Here is a 13,379-nt window from a genome sequence, read left to right as displayed (position 1 = left end):
AGATATTTTCTCATAAAACTCTTAATTATAGAGATAAAGTATAAAATTTGGTTAAAACATCTACATACAAATTTTAGAATTCTTAAAAATATAAGCAACTCTGAAGCTCTATATCGTTTTTAATAAACATTTCACAAAAAAGTAGTGTATATCAAAGTTGTGTAGAATTTTATAGTCTACAATTTCTGATAACAATATTTTTTTGTAAAATGAACCTATAAAAAGATATGATTGAAAAACTAAAAAACCAACCAAATTTCTTTGGTTTTAAGGGTGGTACGGGGGAAGCACAAGGGGTGGGAGGTCGAAAACTTGGATTCTTAACCACCAGATATTCTTTCATGACATGCAAAAAAAAATGGAACTACTTCTCGTTTTGCAGGAAACGGTCCATTTTCAGTCTCTATTTCCTGGACTAGTATTTGAGTGTATAACGGTCAGTTTTGTTGTTATCAAGGCTTTTTTGAGAGACAGTCAGTCTTGTTTAATTGTGAAGTTTACGAAGAAGTCAGTTGTAGTGCAGAAATTTGTCTAATACGCCGTTATTCAAGTGAACGTTAGGGAAGCGTGTTTGACGTTTACGAACAAGCTTCGCAGTATCCGTTACAGGGACCGCACTCACCGAGTGAGTACTATAATTGTAATTACAACAAAGTCAGTGTTGATTAAATCGAGATTCGAGTGCTATAATTAAAGTCGAGAAGTGCATTTTCAAAGAAACCTGGTGTTTTGTATTTGTGCGTAATGTATTGTAAACCGCAGTAACGAACGGAGGTTTCGGATTATTGACACTTTAAGGTGATAAAGATTTCCATTACAATTCAGGAACAATTATCGATGTGTAGACCATCAAACTTCGTGTAAGCAGGTCACAGGTAAAAGTTAGTAGAATTGAAATAAAATTTTCCCAGCCGGTAATGTAGAAACTCATCTATTGCATCGTTCGCCCACATCAATCTTGCTAAAATGGCGGGCCCAAATAAAACTGCGATGTCATTGACATACTGCGTAGATTATGAGAAATATAGCGCGAACTCTAGCAACAAGACAAAGAAGTGTGACTCACTTGTTTGTGAAGAATAATTTTTTGTTGCTCCATTTTGTCATTTATTCACATTTGTACAAAAAACACGTCTCAAGGAAATTTATTCTTTCGATTTTTATATAAATTTGCTGTTTAATGGGGACGGAATAAATGTTCATTTTCAACAAATGCATTGTTGAGTAGATTTAGTTTGAGGTTGTATTATTGTTTTATTTTCTACCATTTATTCCTTGAGGCAAAGAAATGCATCAAAAACTATCCGAAGTATCCGAATACAAGAAAGAAAAAAGCCCCATCCCCAAAGTGGCAAGTTGCAGTCGGAATTTAGAGAAAATGATAAAACTTTATAAAATAACCGCAAAGTTGAAATGAAATGAACTGTGGCTTTGAAGTTCAACAATCAAAGAAGAACTATCGAGAATTTGCCCGCCGCATTGGAAAACTCGTGAATCAATATGACGGAAACATTACGACGGATTATTATATAAGAGATCTTCCTTGCAATACTTCTTCTTAATTTGACAAATGTACTAATATTTCAGCACCTTTACCTAACTGTAAATTAGTGTAACGCATCTGCATATTCATACAAATCACTAGTCATTTTCATAATCTACCATTCCTAAATAGTACGCAATACGTGTATCATGTCAGGGGATTAAAAAGGAACATTCCCGGAGGCATTGCATTTCCTAAAAGCATTATGCTGGTTTTAATTCCGTGGTGAATTTTACATATTAACTCGTGTTGATAACCCTTTCATCTACTCCCATCGAATTGGTTTGAAAGAACTAAAATTAGGTTCACCATACGCTGAAATGACTTTCGTTGTGAAATTTTCCCAAACGTGTAATCTTATTACTATGGTTTACTCATTTAAAGCACCGCACGAAATTATTATGAGAATTTTGTAAATTTTGTCATTTGTGGTGTAACTGATCCATAATTAAAGATTTCTAGCTTATAAATGGTGTTATTACCATTTTCAGTCGCTGTAAATACCACAGACTTTAATTAACAATAGATCATTAAATGAGGGAACTTAACGCACATAATTTCAATGTCACTAAACTAAAAGTGCTATATCAATATGAAATAAACAAATATAAGATCATAGTGCCGTCGAAGAACGGCGATCCAGGAATAGCTACTGAAAAATGCTTTCCAGTGGTACCAATAAAGTCAATATTCATTACGACAATTTAACAAAAATTTAATAATTAACAAAAAATGTTGACATTGAGGGACTTCAACCTGAGCTGCTTCATGAAGCAATCTTGGTTGCTTTCTTTTTTTATTGATAACACCACCCACCACAGATCCCGTTTCTTCGTATTTAGCGACCAAATCTGGAACATAGGCATGGCTTACATTTCTACCGGGATGTCTCGCATTAAACGTTCTAGCTGTTCTCAAAGATAATCGATTTTCGGAGTCATAAATGAATACCTATTATTTCCACACGTTCAACTGTACTGTAAGTCAATAAAAAAAGAAAACAAGATTGCTTAATGAAGTAGCTCAGGTTGAAGTTCTTAATGTGCCATAAATCCCTCAATGTCAACATTTTTTGTTAATTATTAAATTTTTGTTAAATTGTCTTAATGAATATTGACTTTATTGGTACCACTGGAAAGCATTTTTCAGTAGCTTTCCAACGATGTGTCACAAATATGGGCTTGCCATTTAGGATTTATGAAGAGGGAGCACTGGGGGTTAAGGGGGGTGGGGGTTGTCACTCATAACGTCATTATGGTTCCCCCTCGATACACCCGAAACTGTTTTGCGCGATTTTCAATATCGTCTTTAGTTTGGAAAATATGACCGACTGCAAGTTTTAAATGATGGTCATTACATTTGCATTTTAAATTTCATTGTACGTGAACCAACTGTTGGAAACAGATTGCATAAAGTTAGTTGCTCTTAGTAAAAAATAAACAATTGCAAAACGAAATAAATACAAAGAAGTCGGGATAAGCAACTACTTCTTTGTTCCTTGAAATACATAATTTCCTTGGGTGCATTGGAAAACTTTTCCAACAAACCTCCGGAGATCCAAAGTCTTATTTAAATAAAGCATAAGTTTACATATTCAATGTGGAAATAGAAGGAACAAATTTTCATCTCAACCGAAGGAGGAAATATTTTTACTATAATTATGTAAAAAACATAATTAATTACTATTCCGTCTATTTACAATGTTTTATTTAATCATTACATTTTAAATAACTACATAAGTAGCACGTGTTTCAATATTTACGTTTTCTAGAAAAATATGCTGTAACCACTGCTTGCCGAAATTATTAACATTTGCACAAATAGACACATTTATGTAATCTACCTAAACAAGAAAGAAAAAGATGTAAGACATAACGAAAACTTATTTTTTCGCACGTGTAATGTTGTGTAAACTACGTCACGTAGACTATGCTTTGCCTTCACCATCAATAAGGTTGGACCACCCTGTATGTGAAATAATTTTAATTTAAAGTAAATCTGGTAGGTTTTTAGGAATAAACACAAAATGTGATCGTTTCGTTTGAATTTGTATTTCAGTATTCCCTTTTAGAAATTTGTCAGAATTTCGTTTTAATTTTATTGATTTTGTAAATTATTTAATTTAGATAACGTGTTAGGTCGTATTGGCATGTTGTTATAATTGCTTTTATATTTTGTGGAATAAAATTTTGGCAATTAATGAACAATGTGTTTAATTGAACCCATCGTGCGACCCAGATAGAGTTTTCATGTCAGATAAAATTGTCGTGCTCAACAGTTTCGTCAGGTGTTAATCAAAATGTTATTGAGTTAATTCTTTTTAATTGTCTGAAGTTGACCGAGGCCACTGATATGTTTCCGAAATTTAATCAACTTCACGTCAGTATTGGGATTTTTCATTATAATGGAAACCCAAAACGAAAGAAGAAACCACGACTATCCCTATCACTCCCGACTATGATCCAGAAACTGCATCTATCGTTAGCGTATCAAAAAGTCTCCACTAACTTATTCTTTGTTGATATAAATAAAACAACAAGAAAACAAAAAGGAAATAGATGTATACAATCGAAACTCTTTTAAATGACAGTCGAGCCCCTATAACAAAGGAAAGAAATATCTCAGTGCAAGAGATGCCAATGGTTCGAGTACACGCAAAACGACTGCATAATTGTCTTTAAATGACTGTGTGCCGTTGCATACAACATTTTTGTTTATGGCACTTGCTTTTAACCAACCGTTACATTGGGTGATCCGACAGAAAAACTGCTACTGCTACCAGGTAAACTCATCCCCACGATCGCTACACCAAGTTCATGACTGAATGAAAAAGTAGGTTTTTGAGTAGATACCAGACGCTGATGCATGCATTGTTTGCAATTGCACAATTTTAATTGCATAAATTTATATGATGTCATATTCCCTATCGTATGCTTCGTAAATCACTGAATATTTGGAAAACTGTCGTAAATTGTTACAATATACAGAGTGTTCCATTAAAAAAATGCCAACGTCATATGTGTTTAATGAAATAAACGTGAAAATAATAGTGGACGTGTTCCAGAACTAAACAACCGCAATTGTAAATAAATTTCCTGCTTACATAATAAAGGCGCACTATATAAACAAAACAATTTTAATCCAGCATTTTAGTTGTTATTCGTAAAACAAATTGCCCACGTTATCATGACTGAAACACTTGCTTATAGCAAGTAGTACGCAAATTGAACGAATTATGTATGTTAAACAACCAATTAAAAAATGTTTAAACTAATTAAATGAATGACGTGGCATAATAAGCATCTAAAGGTAGATACCAACACAAAATCACCCTTCGATCTAGTAATAATTACAATTTTCCAGGCCTGGGTATATGTAATATTAACTAGAACTGACTATCTACGCTTTCTCTTCATCGCAGGGCACCTGAATGGAAAGTTACAATTGCTATAGCATACAGGACGGAGCAATGAGTTAATAGGTCATAAACAAATACGAAAGTGATGAATAGCTGTTGATTAATGTGTTGTAATTTATTAATTATGTAGGTAGTGGTTTCCTCTTTCTAGCATGAGCGTATATGATAAGTTCGTATGGTTTGAAGTTAGCTATCGGTTAATAATAAAAATACGCACGTGTTAACAAAAACATAACGCGTATTGATTTTAAAAACGACCAGAAATTCCAAAAGTATGCAGCAACTTACAAAGCGGAAGATTGTCCGACCGAAACAATTATTGAAAGCTTTTTACCTTCAGAAATTGTTCTAAACTTTGCGTTTCTTTTAGGTTAGTTGCTACTTTTGCAAAGGAGTTTCATTGAATAAATTAGTTACTCACATTTAAGAAAATTGATTACTTTCTTCGTTTGGGAGGGGATTCCGCCGAGGATTCCGCTCTCAATTTAGAATTTTGTTCTAGTCCATTACTGCACAATATAAGACAACAGCATTCTATATCGATCAGGGATGCCCCTTTGAACATAGAAAATATAGAACTTCCACTGGTGTTCTCACAAATGTGTTTTATGCCTGATTAAGTAATGCATATCTACTAATGACGTATTTAATTATGTGCTACAATTACGTATAACCTTCTTCAATTAAAAACTTTAATGCGGTTGTGTGTACGCCTTCCCTACAATTATCAGTATCTATGATAAGATTAATTCTCGATTCCTCTCTATTAATTCGCCTACCCTTCCTGATTATAAACTTTGGCAATCTCCGGCTATAAACTGCTTGATTTTCTTATATGATATTGTCGACGCGTGAATGAGCTTCGAATTCCTAAGTGGCACCGTGAAAGCTAAGATTGTAAGTAATACTCCGGAACAGGGCTTTATTGTTCGCGCTTTGGGCACACCTCATCGGAACGATGTAAACAATTCAAGTAGATCAGCTATATTTGGGTGAACTGTTTGATCATGTTGAGGCGGATTTAACCTTTAGACTAATTAGCTGTTCAGTTAATGATTTGCAATTGACAGGTAGGTATTGAATTAATGTTGTACATAAACTGTAAAAACAAATTAAGTAAACACTATTCCATGCGACTGGGTTTCCAGGTATAAAAAATCGCAAAGTTTGTACCCAGTTAGTTCCAAGTAATCCGAATGTACTATAGTAAGTGCATGAGAAATTGGTGTATACATTTGTGTTTGTTTTAGGCACTTACACTTACTACTTTTGCAAAAGGGGATGAATGCTAGAAATGACGTTGTTAAAGAATTGTAGACAGTTTCGGATAAGACATAGCAAGATCCTAAGGTCCCAAGACGACTATAGAAGGTACTATAGGGATTCCTAAATCATTTATCAAGAAAAATGCAACTAATTTATGACAATCCTTTGCCACTTGTCGATGCATTTTATCCGCGCCAGCTGGAGCAGGTCCCCATTTTTCACTTCCTTTCCGGCAATTATTCTTCAGCACGCCGATATAAAGCAGTTACGTGTGGGGTGTTAAAATTGTTCCATGAGATGAATTGCAATCTGGTTAAGCTGAAGCTGGCGTTTGATCTGTATTTTGTGACTTCGAAGGTTCGTGTCTTCGAAGTACACGTGTCTCCATTAGGGAAGATATATTTGTGGAAAATCAAACACACGGGTGAGTAGATGAGTAGATTGCCATTGTGATCAGAGGCATTATCTATTGTGCGTTCCTTTTACGATCTGCTGCGGGGGTTGAATAGACCATTTACCATCTACCGTTCATTGCTGTAATTTCATGTATGAGAATAGCCCTCTTATTTTAAAAGGTAGGTGTGACAACGTTAAAGGGGCAGTTATACGAGTGGGTTATTTTTTTCAGTACCGGTACACTGAAGGTATCATGTGTGGGAAATCAATCCATAAAACGGGACCACCATATCTTAATAAATAAGCACTTGTATATCTGGATACATTTTTGTTGGACTGCAAGGTCACGGCGATAACCTGTAGCAAGCAGACAAAAACTAGGTCAGTGGGTCAATGGCTCGCTGAAGTTGAATGAATTTGGCGGAATCCTCCTCAAGGACACCTCTAAACGAATACGTTTGTTAGTTATTTGTAATTTCTGCCGATATAATATAATCGAGTTTTGAGCGTGTACACTGTTTTTCCTTCCGAAACAGTGTATATGCAAACTTAAGCGATATAGAAGCGGTTTACAAGTAGACCAAAGCCCTTCAGGCATTAATCAACTAATTAGAAACCAAGCCCTGCGGCCTGGGGATTTTCATTTGTTTTAGGTCGCCTGGACCGAATGTTAGAATTGATCTCAGTTTCGGTGTCAGCGTCTTGCATTACTCATGGTAAGATTTCTTCCCGTAATATGAGTTTACTTGTTGAGAATCATTTTGAAATTCAGTAATCAAATTATTCGAATTGAGGGGTTTTCATTGGACGCTTGCTGAGAGTTTTGAATCAATTTTAATCAATAACTTTGGAGATCCGGCATTATTTTTGTGTTAGTGGGGAAACTATATTCAATTTTGAAGTGATTTTACTTTGCTTGGGTTATTTTGATTGTTACTTTCCTTACATTTTCCTAGTTTTTATACAGGGAAAGTTAAGTTAATAGGTTGGGTGGTGCTCAACTTATGGTAACTTGTAGAGAATATACCAATCAACCGCTGTGAAAGTTCTCAAGCCTTTTTTTACAACCCTGGGCTCTCTGGCCGTGTATGAGTCCGGTTTGAGCCAACGCAGCTTCAGCCTAACCCACTGTTATAATTTTTTTTTAATTACCATGTATATAAAAATTTGCAATATCAAACGCTACAGCGAATACTGAAATAAAATAGACTCTTTTTCATTATTAATTTAAATTTAAACGCGCTTTTCGGTTTCGCGGGGTAAATGAGAAAAGTTGCGCATTCATTGATTCGATAGAGAAACGCGTTGAGGTACGCAATGTGGCGTTCAATTGTTAAAATGTAGTGGAAAAAGTGCTAAATATTGTTCCACGAGTGCTTTTCTATACACATCAGCAATAGATCAACGTGTAGCAATAATTATCAACACCCATCAAGCAGATTAGAAGAGATATTTACGTTGATCTACTTATGTTTCCACTGCATGTATGAAAAGGCAGCCATTTTTGCATGTAAACGGTTCGTTGTTACAACTTTGTGTTTTATCAAGCAGCTGCCTTCAAATCGAAGATGACTATGAAAATACTGCGATCGGCATTCTACTTTTCCGTAATTATTTGCAGTATTCGCTTAAATTGTCTATTGTAGTTAAAATAGATTTTTCAGTTTTGATTCGAAACTTACATTAAATCGTTTACTTTAATTTATTTTAACCTATAACGTTTGCATCATAAATAAAGCAGACAATGTATTACTTGCATTTGACAGTTTTTATTGATTTAAAGGTATAATTTAGGTAATGTATCGATTTTAATTTTGATGGAATATTCAATTTGGCGAAACTTCCACAATTTTTCTTGTCATAAATCTGCTACATTAAGTTTTGGAGTCAGTAAGTAAAATCATCGAACAGTATCGTATCGACGTGGAGGTATTTTTAACCCTACACACAGTGAAACATTACAAATGCATTTAAAACCAAAAGCATGCCGTGTTCCTGTAGAAGTCATCGGAGAAAGAACAGAGCCGAAAAAAAACTCCGAATAATTTGTTCACAAAAAGGTAACTGTGGGATCCGAGGGAATATCTCTTGAAATTTGAATAATTTTGACCTGACGTTAATCTAGTACACAATTTGATAGGTTTATGAGTGGCGAACTCCAAAATAAACTCTACACTTAATTAGCCAAACCTTCTTCAATGCAAAACGTATCTAAGGCTCTGAATACGGCAACCCACTAAAGTTGTATTTCGAGATGAATGCCGCTAAGTAATTTTAAACTTTGGCATATACCTCCACGCGGACGAAACAGTTTAATTACCATTCAAAACAATGCCGATTCGTACACCAAAAGCAAATCGTTCGGGCGTTCCAGAATAGACAAACGGCAAGCTTTTGTAATTTGGAAAGTGGACAATCAAAGATATTATGCACAATGCAACCGGATGTTAAGCGTTCTAAATTATCGTGATAGTACACACCTGAGTGCTTGTTGACTAAGCCCCTCATTTTCCGTCTACCTACCAACGAGCAATAAATGACAGTACTCGAGGCTGAAAGTCCACGGAAATGCGGAACTGGTATTACAGGTTTGTAATGTCCTGCATTTTGCAGAACCAAAATTGAAGGTTCATTTTTGGCCACAATAACAGTTGCAGTAAAATGTGCTGTTATTTATAGAACCAACGTCGAGGCTCTTTTCTGGCGTCACTGTCAACTGTAGTTAATCTTTACAACTGTCCTAATATGCAGTTCAAAATTATTTAAAAGGAATCTATGAATCAATAAATAATAAACGTAGATAAAAATAATTACAAGAGAAGCAAGCAAATAGAGATAACTAATCCCTCCAGTTAAAATTAATATACATTACATTGGCAGTTCGCAACTTAAATTCAATGACCAATAATTGATATCCGAACGGCTTAATTTTAATTAATCCGTTTCTAATTAAAGTGCAACGTCTAAATTAATTATGTCTGTCCCGGAATCACGCCCCACCGCGAAAATTTATACTATGCTTATAAAGGCTACTTGCAAATATTATATCTCTAATCCAATTAATTAATATTAATTGAAAAGAATTTACTTTGTAGTGCAGTAGGTATTCCTAAAGTACTATTACTCTTGCATCGCACAGTCTGCTAATGTACGTTGCCAATTTCTTACATGATGCTCAAAATCGATCTCTTAGATGTGATTTTCTACCCTTAAACTACTCTCTGACTGATAGAATGTGTAACACGTCCAAACGCTCGAATTTGGCAAGTTATGTTAAAGTTAACGAAACTGGAAAAACAAACAAAAACTAGAAAAAAAAATAGTACAAAGTTATGTTGGTCCTGATCTGTTGAGAATTGGAATGATGTACAGTGAATCTACAATTCTCATGTGCTGTGATTTTAAATTTATATTGCTGTGGGGAATGGCACGCGTCACCCACTAAACACATGTCCAGCTAGCTCAAAACAAATCAAAATTGTACACTTTATAATCTCTCCTGCTACAAAGAAGAATCCTAATATTGATTTAAAATTTTTAAATTTGAAAGACCTCAATCAATTTCCTAAATTCCAAAGGAAAACTTTTGATTAACACCTGAAATAAACAGAAAAAAAATCTGACATGAGAACTCTATCTGGGTCGCACAAGGGTACGGTAGAAGCTTTTAACCTAGCTTTTAACTTTTAATAAAAAGAGAACCTCAACAATAGGCCTCGTTGTGCTACACTGTTTCCTTTTTCAACTAGACAACACGTGTTAAACTTCAATGTAATCCGGGAGTTCGCTCAACTTCGAGGTTGTCATTTTATCTACTCGCCTTCCTACATACATTCTTGAAGGAGGGACATTTCTAAGTGAAAAAAAATGTTAACGTTAAGGCAAAAGGTATCATTCTTGGCTTTCTCTACTTAAAAATCGGTCCATAGGAAAACAAGTCATACTACAATCTTTAAACGACTATTACTTTGTCCTTTACACCCGCTGTACAAGACTCTCAATCTGGTAACCTCCTAAGGAAAGCGATGAGGCTTCAAGGCATACCCACAAACGTAATTACAGCTATAAATTCACTTGCAGATTTAGCAAAAAAGCATACAAGTATACTTACAAACTCTTAAAAAATCGACGTAACCGTTTACAGCAACAGAGCTGTTCTGAACCTCATTCTAAGAGAAAATTTAGAAAATAACCATCTCATAAAAAGGTTCATTAAAAGAATATCGAAAGCTAGACCTCGGAAACTTAAATATACAACCACTTGAAAACCTAAATTACTATCCTATTTTAAGTCAAATGGAATAACGAATGAACCTAATTTATTACAATCTATCGGAAAAACTAATTACACGGCTCTACAGTTCGCCTCGTGCAGTGGAGTGGGGTCGACTGCAAAATCTAATAACAAACCGTGAACAATCTTTGAGCAACATTAAAAAAGCATACTTGAGGGAAAGCTCTTTAAAATAATGCTTACTTTATTTCGTTCCAGAAATTTCACGGCATTATAACATCCTTCTTTTTCCTTAAAGATCTACACAGTTAATCATGGTCTTCGGACTGAAAGTGAAACATATTACGATCGAACTTCAAAGTTCGTTTGATCGAGTAATTATATGCGATTATTAGATCAATGTTACCAAAGTCTTCTGCATTTTTTTATTGGTATAGGATATGCGTCATTTTTCTGCTAGAATTATGCCAATATGCTATAAATAAGGTCACCCTGTAATAAAAAAACATCGATCCAAACTGGCGCTGTTGCTTTCTTGTTAGATATGTATTTTGCGATTCCATCTAGCTCTTTATGAGCTTTCATAAATCTAGTAGCGTGTAACTGACGTAAGTACATTATATTGAGTGCAACGATTTAAGGTATTTGGCTCAGCGATGATCCTTATTGTAGTATTTCGTCAATCCTTTAGGAATTCATAGTTATTTATTTCATCTGCCGACAAAGAGATGGAATGAAATGCGCTTACTGAGGTGTAGTTTATAGTAATAATGTCAATTAACCTTTTTCATCGTGTGCCTTTGTAGACGTTGATGTGTGCTTAAAACACTTGTTTTCCTTTTTGCATTGTGCGACATTTGTAGTACCTACTCCTTTGTAGGAAATAACTGATTGTAACGTACATCGTGAAATTGCAGGGGAAACGTACCTGCTACGAGTGTATTATTCTTTGAACTTTGAACAAGAGTATCCACCCTTCTATTACGAACCAGGTTAATAATGACATTTTTATTTATTTTTTTAACCAGACAGTTCGGATTTGTAGGACTTTTAAACACTAACAATCTTAGACTAAATGCCTATTAAAGGTTTCCTTGAGGACTTCTAAGGAGTCCTAAATATCTAAAATATGGTTCTTACATACCTTTGAAGGCTCTTAAAGATTATATAAATATCCTTTAAGGCCCTTAAAAGTTCTCAAAGGCTCTTAAGGACTTACCTCTCAAAGAGGAAGGGGAATCTCAACGACCAAAGAACTTTTGCAACATCCTTGGAGACTTATTAAAGCTCTTGGAGGCAGTCGAAAAACTGCTTGCGGCCCTTAAACGCAAACCTCTCAAACAATGTTAATGTGATAAGAATTTGGAAAGGTTTTATGCACTTTAAAAGCCAATTAAAAACCATTAAGGCCTCTAGAAAATTCGAGGAGTTTCTTGGATCCTCATGAGAAAGCCTTTGGAGACTCTAAAACCCTTATAAGAAAGTGTAAAATCCCTACGTTAGATGTCGCCTGCTCTCGTCTCCGTCTTTTAAAAAGTAATCCTTTCTCATTTCCGCACTTCTTTGTACTCCTCCTTGCCCCTATAAAAGCATGAATTTGTATTTCGCCAAACCACTTTTTCCCGAGACCTTGACCTGAGCTCAGTAACCGACCACAAATGCATATTCCTGTGCAGTCCAGAACCAATTATTCATTATTCCTGTATATTCCCGACCAGATTTACCTTTTCCTTTGTTTTCCGGGAAACAGTTAGCTTTCCGTTTAATTCATTATTAATTTCGCACCACGCTTGTTAAGTTTTTTTAAGTTTTGGTTCCGTTGCTCATCTTACTTGCTTGGATTGTTTGTATCGTCAATTCTGATAAGTTACATAAACCCGCGGACCCATAATACTAGCAGTGACATTTTGGGTTTGTGCGTTACAAACACAATTGTCACCGTCCTCTGTGTTGCCGAAAGATTCGCCTGACTCTTGAATCGCTTGGAATATTCCATTTAAGGGGTTAATCCTGACCGGCTCTTGACTTGACCTCTCCCAAGCTGGCTGGAGTTACTCGAAGGCAATGCCAATCTTACACCCTAAATGCCTAAATAAGACCCTTACTGTTAGTAACTGTTGGTGCCCATTAAAATATCTTCAGGATTCGGCTATCCAATGGTCTTCAAGAGTAACAAGCTCCTAAAGTCTCTTAGGGACCCTCAAAACATTCTAAGGCCTGTGGTAGACCTTAGAAGCTATCAAAAGGTTGAGGAAACCACTGAAAACCTGGTACCTAATGAAAGCTCTTAAATATTCCATTTAAGCTTCTGAAAGATTTTTAGAGTTTTTTAAACTGAAGGGTCTCAAAGGGGATTTAAGGACTAAAATGAACTCTCTAGAACAGCCCCCGATACACTTAAAGACATTTATGTATTTGAAATCATTTATGTTCTTAGAAGCTCTTGGAAACTCTTTGAGCTTGCAGGACTTCATTAGCTCCTAAATATTTTTAAAGGCACAAAAAGCACAAAAGAGATTAGC

The 13,379-nt window shown here is 35.2% G+C and overlaps 1 protein-coding gene across 5 annotated transcripts in view; it reads right to left on the bottom strand.

Moving 5' to 3' along the window:
* LOC116172490 (PDF receptor) overlaps positions 1–13,379 on the bottom strand; it is a 70,690-nt gene that overhangs the window by 32,630 nt on the left and 24,681 nt on the right. The window contains exon 1 of one of the 5 annotated variants that reach the window (XM_031489716.1): positions 10,735–10,753. The exons of 3 other annotated variants lie outside the window; for them this stretch is intronic. The gene's annotated coding sequence lies outside the window, so the exon portion shown is untranslated. Of the gene's footprint in view, positions 1–5,382; positions 5,534–10,734; positions 10,754–13,379 lie in introns of those variants that run through there. One more of the 5 variants, XM_031489713.1, reaches the window with a different exon arrangement.

This window comes from Photinus pyralis, unplaced genomic scaffold, assembly GCF_008802855.1.
Source record: "Photinus pyralis isolate 1611_PpyrPB1 unplaced genomic scaffold, Ppyr1.3 Ppyr1.4_LG5, whole genome shotgun sequence".
Classification (NCBI taxonomy): domain Eukaryota; kingdom Metazoa; phylum Arthropoda; class Insecta; order Coleoptera; family Lampyridae; genus Photinus; species Photinus pyralis.
This window is presented reverse-complemented; position numbering and strand designations above follow the sequence as displayed.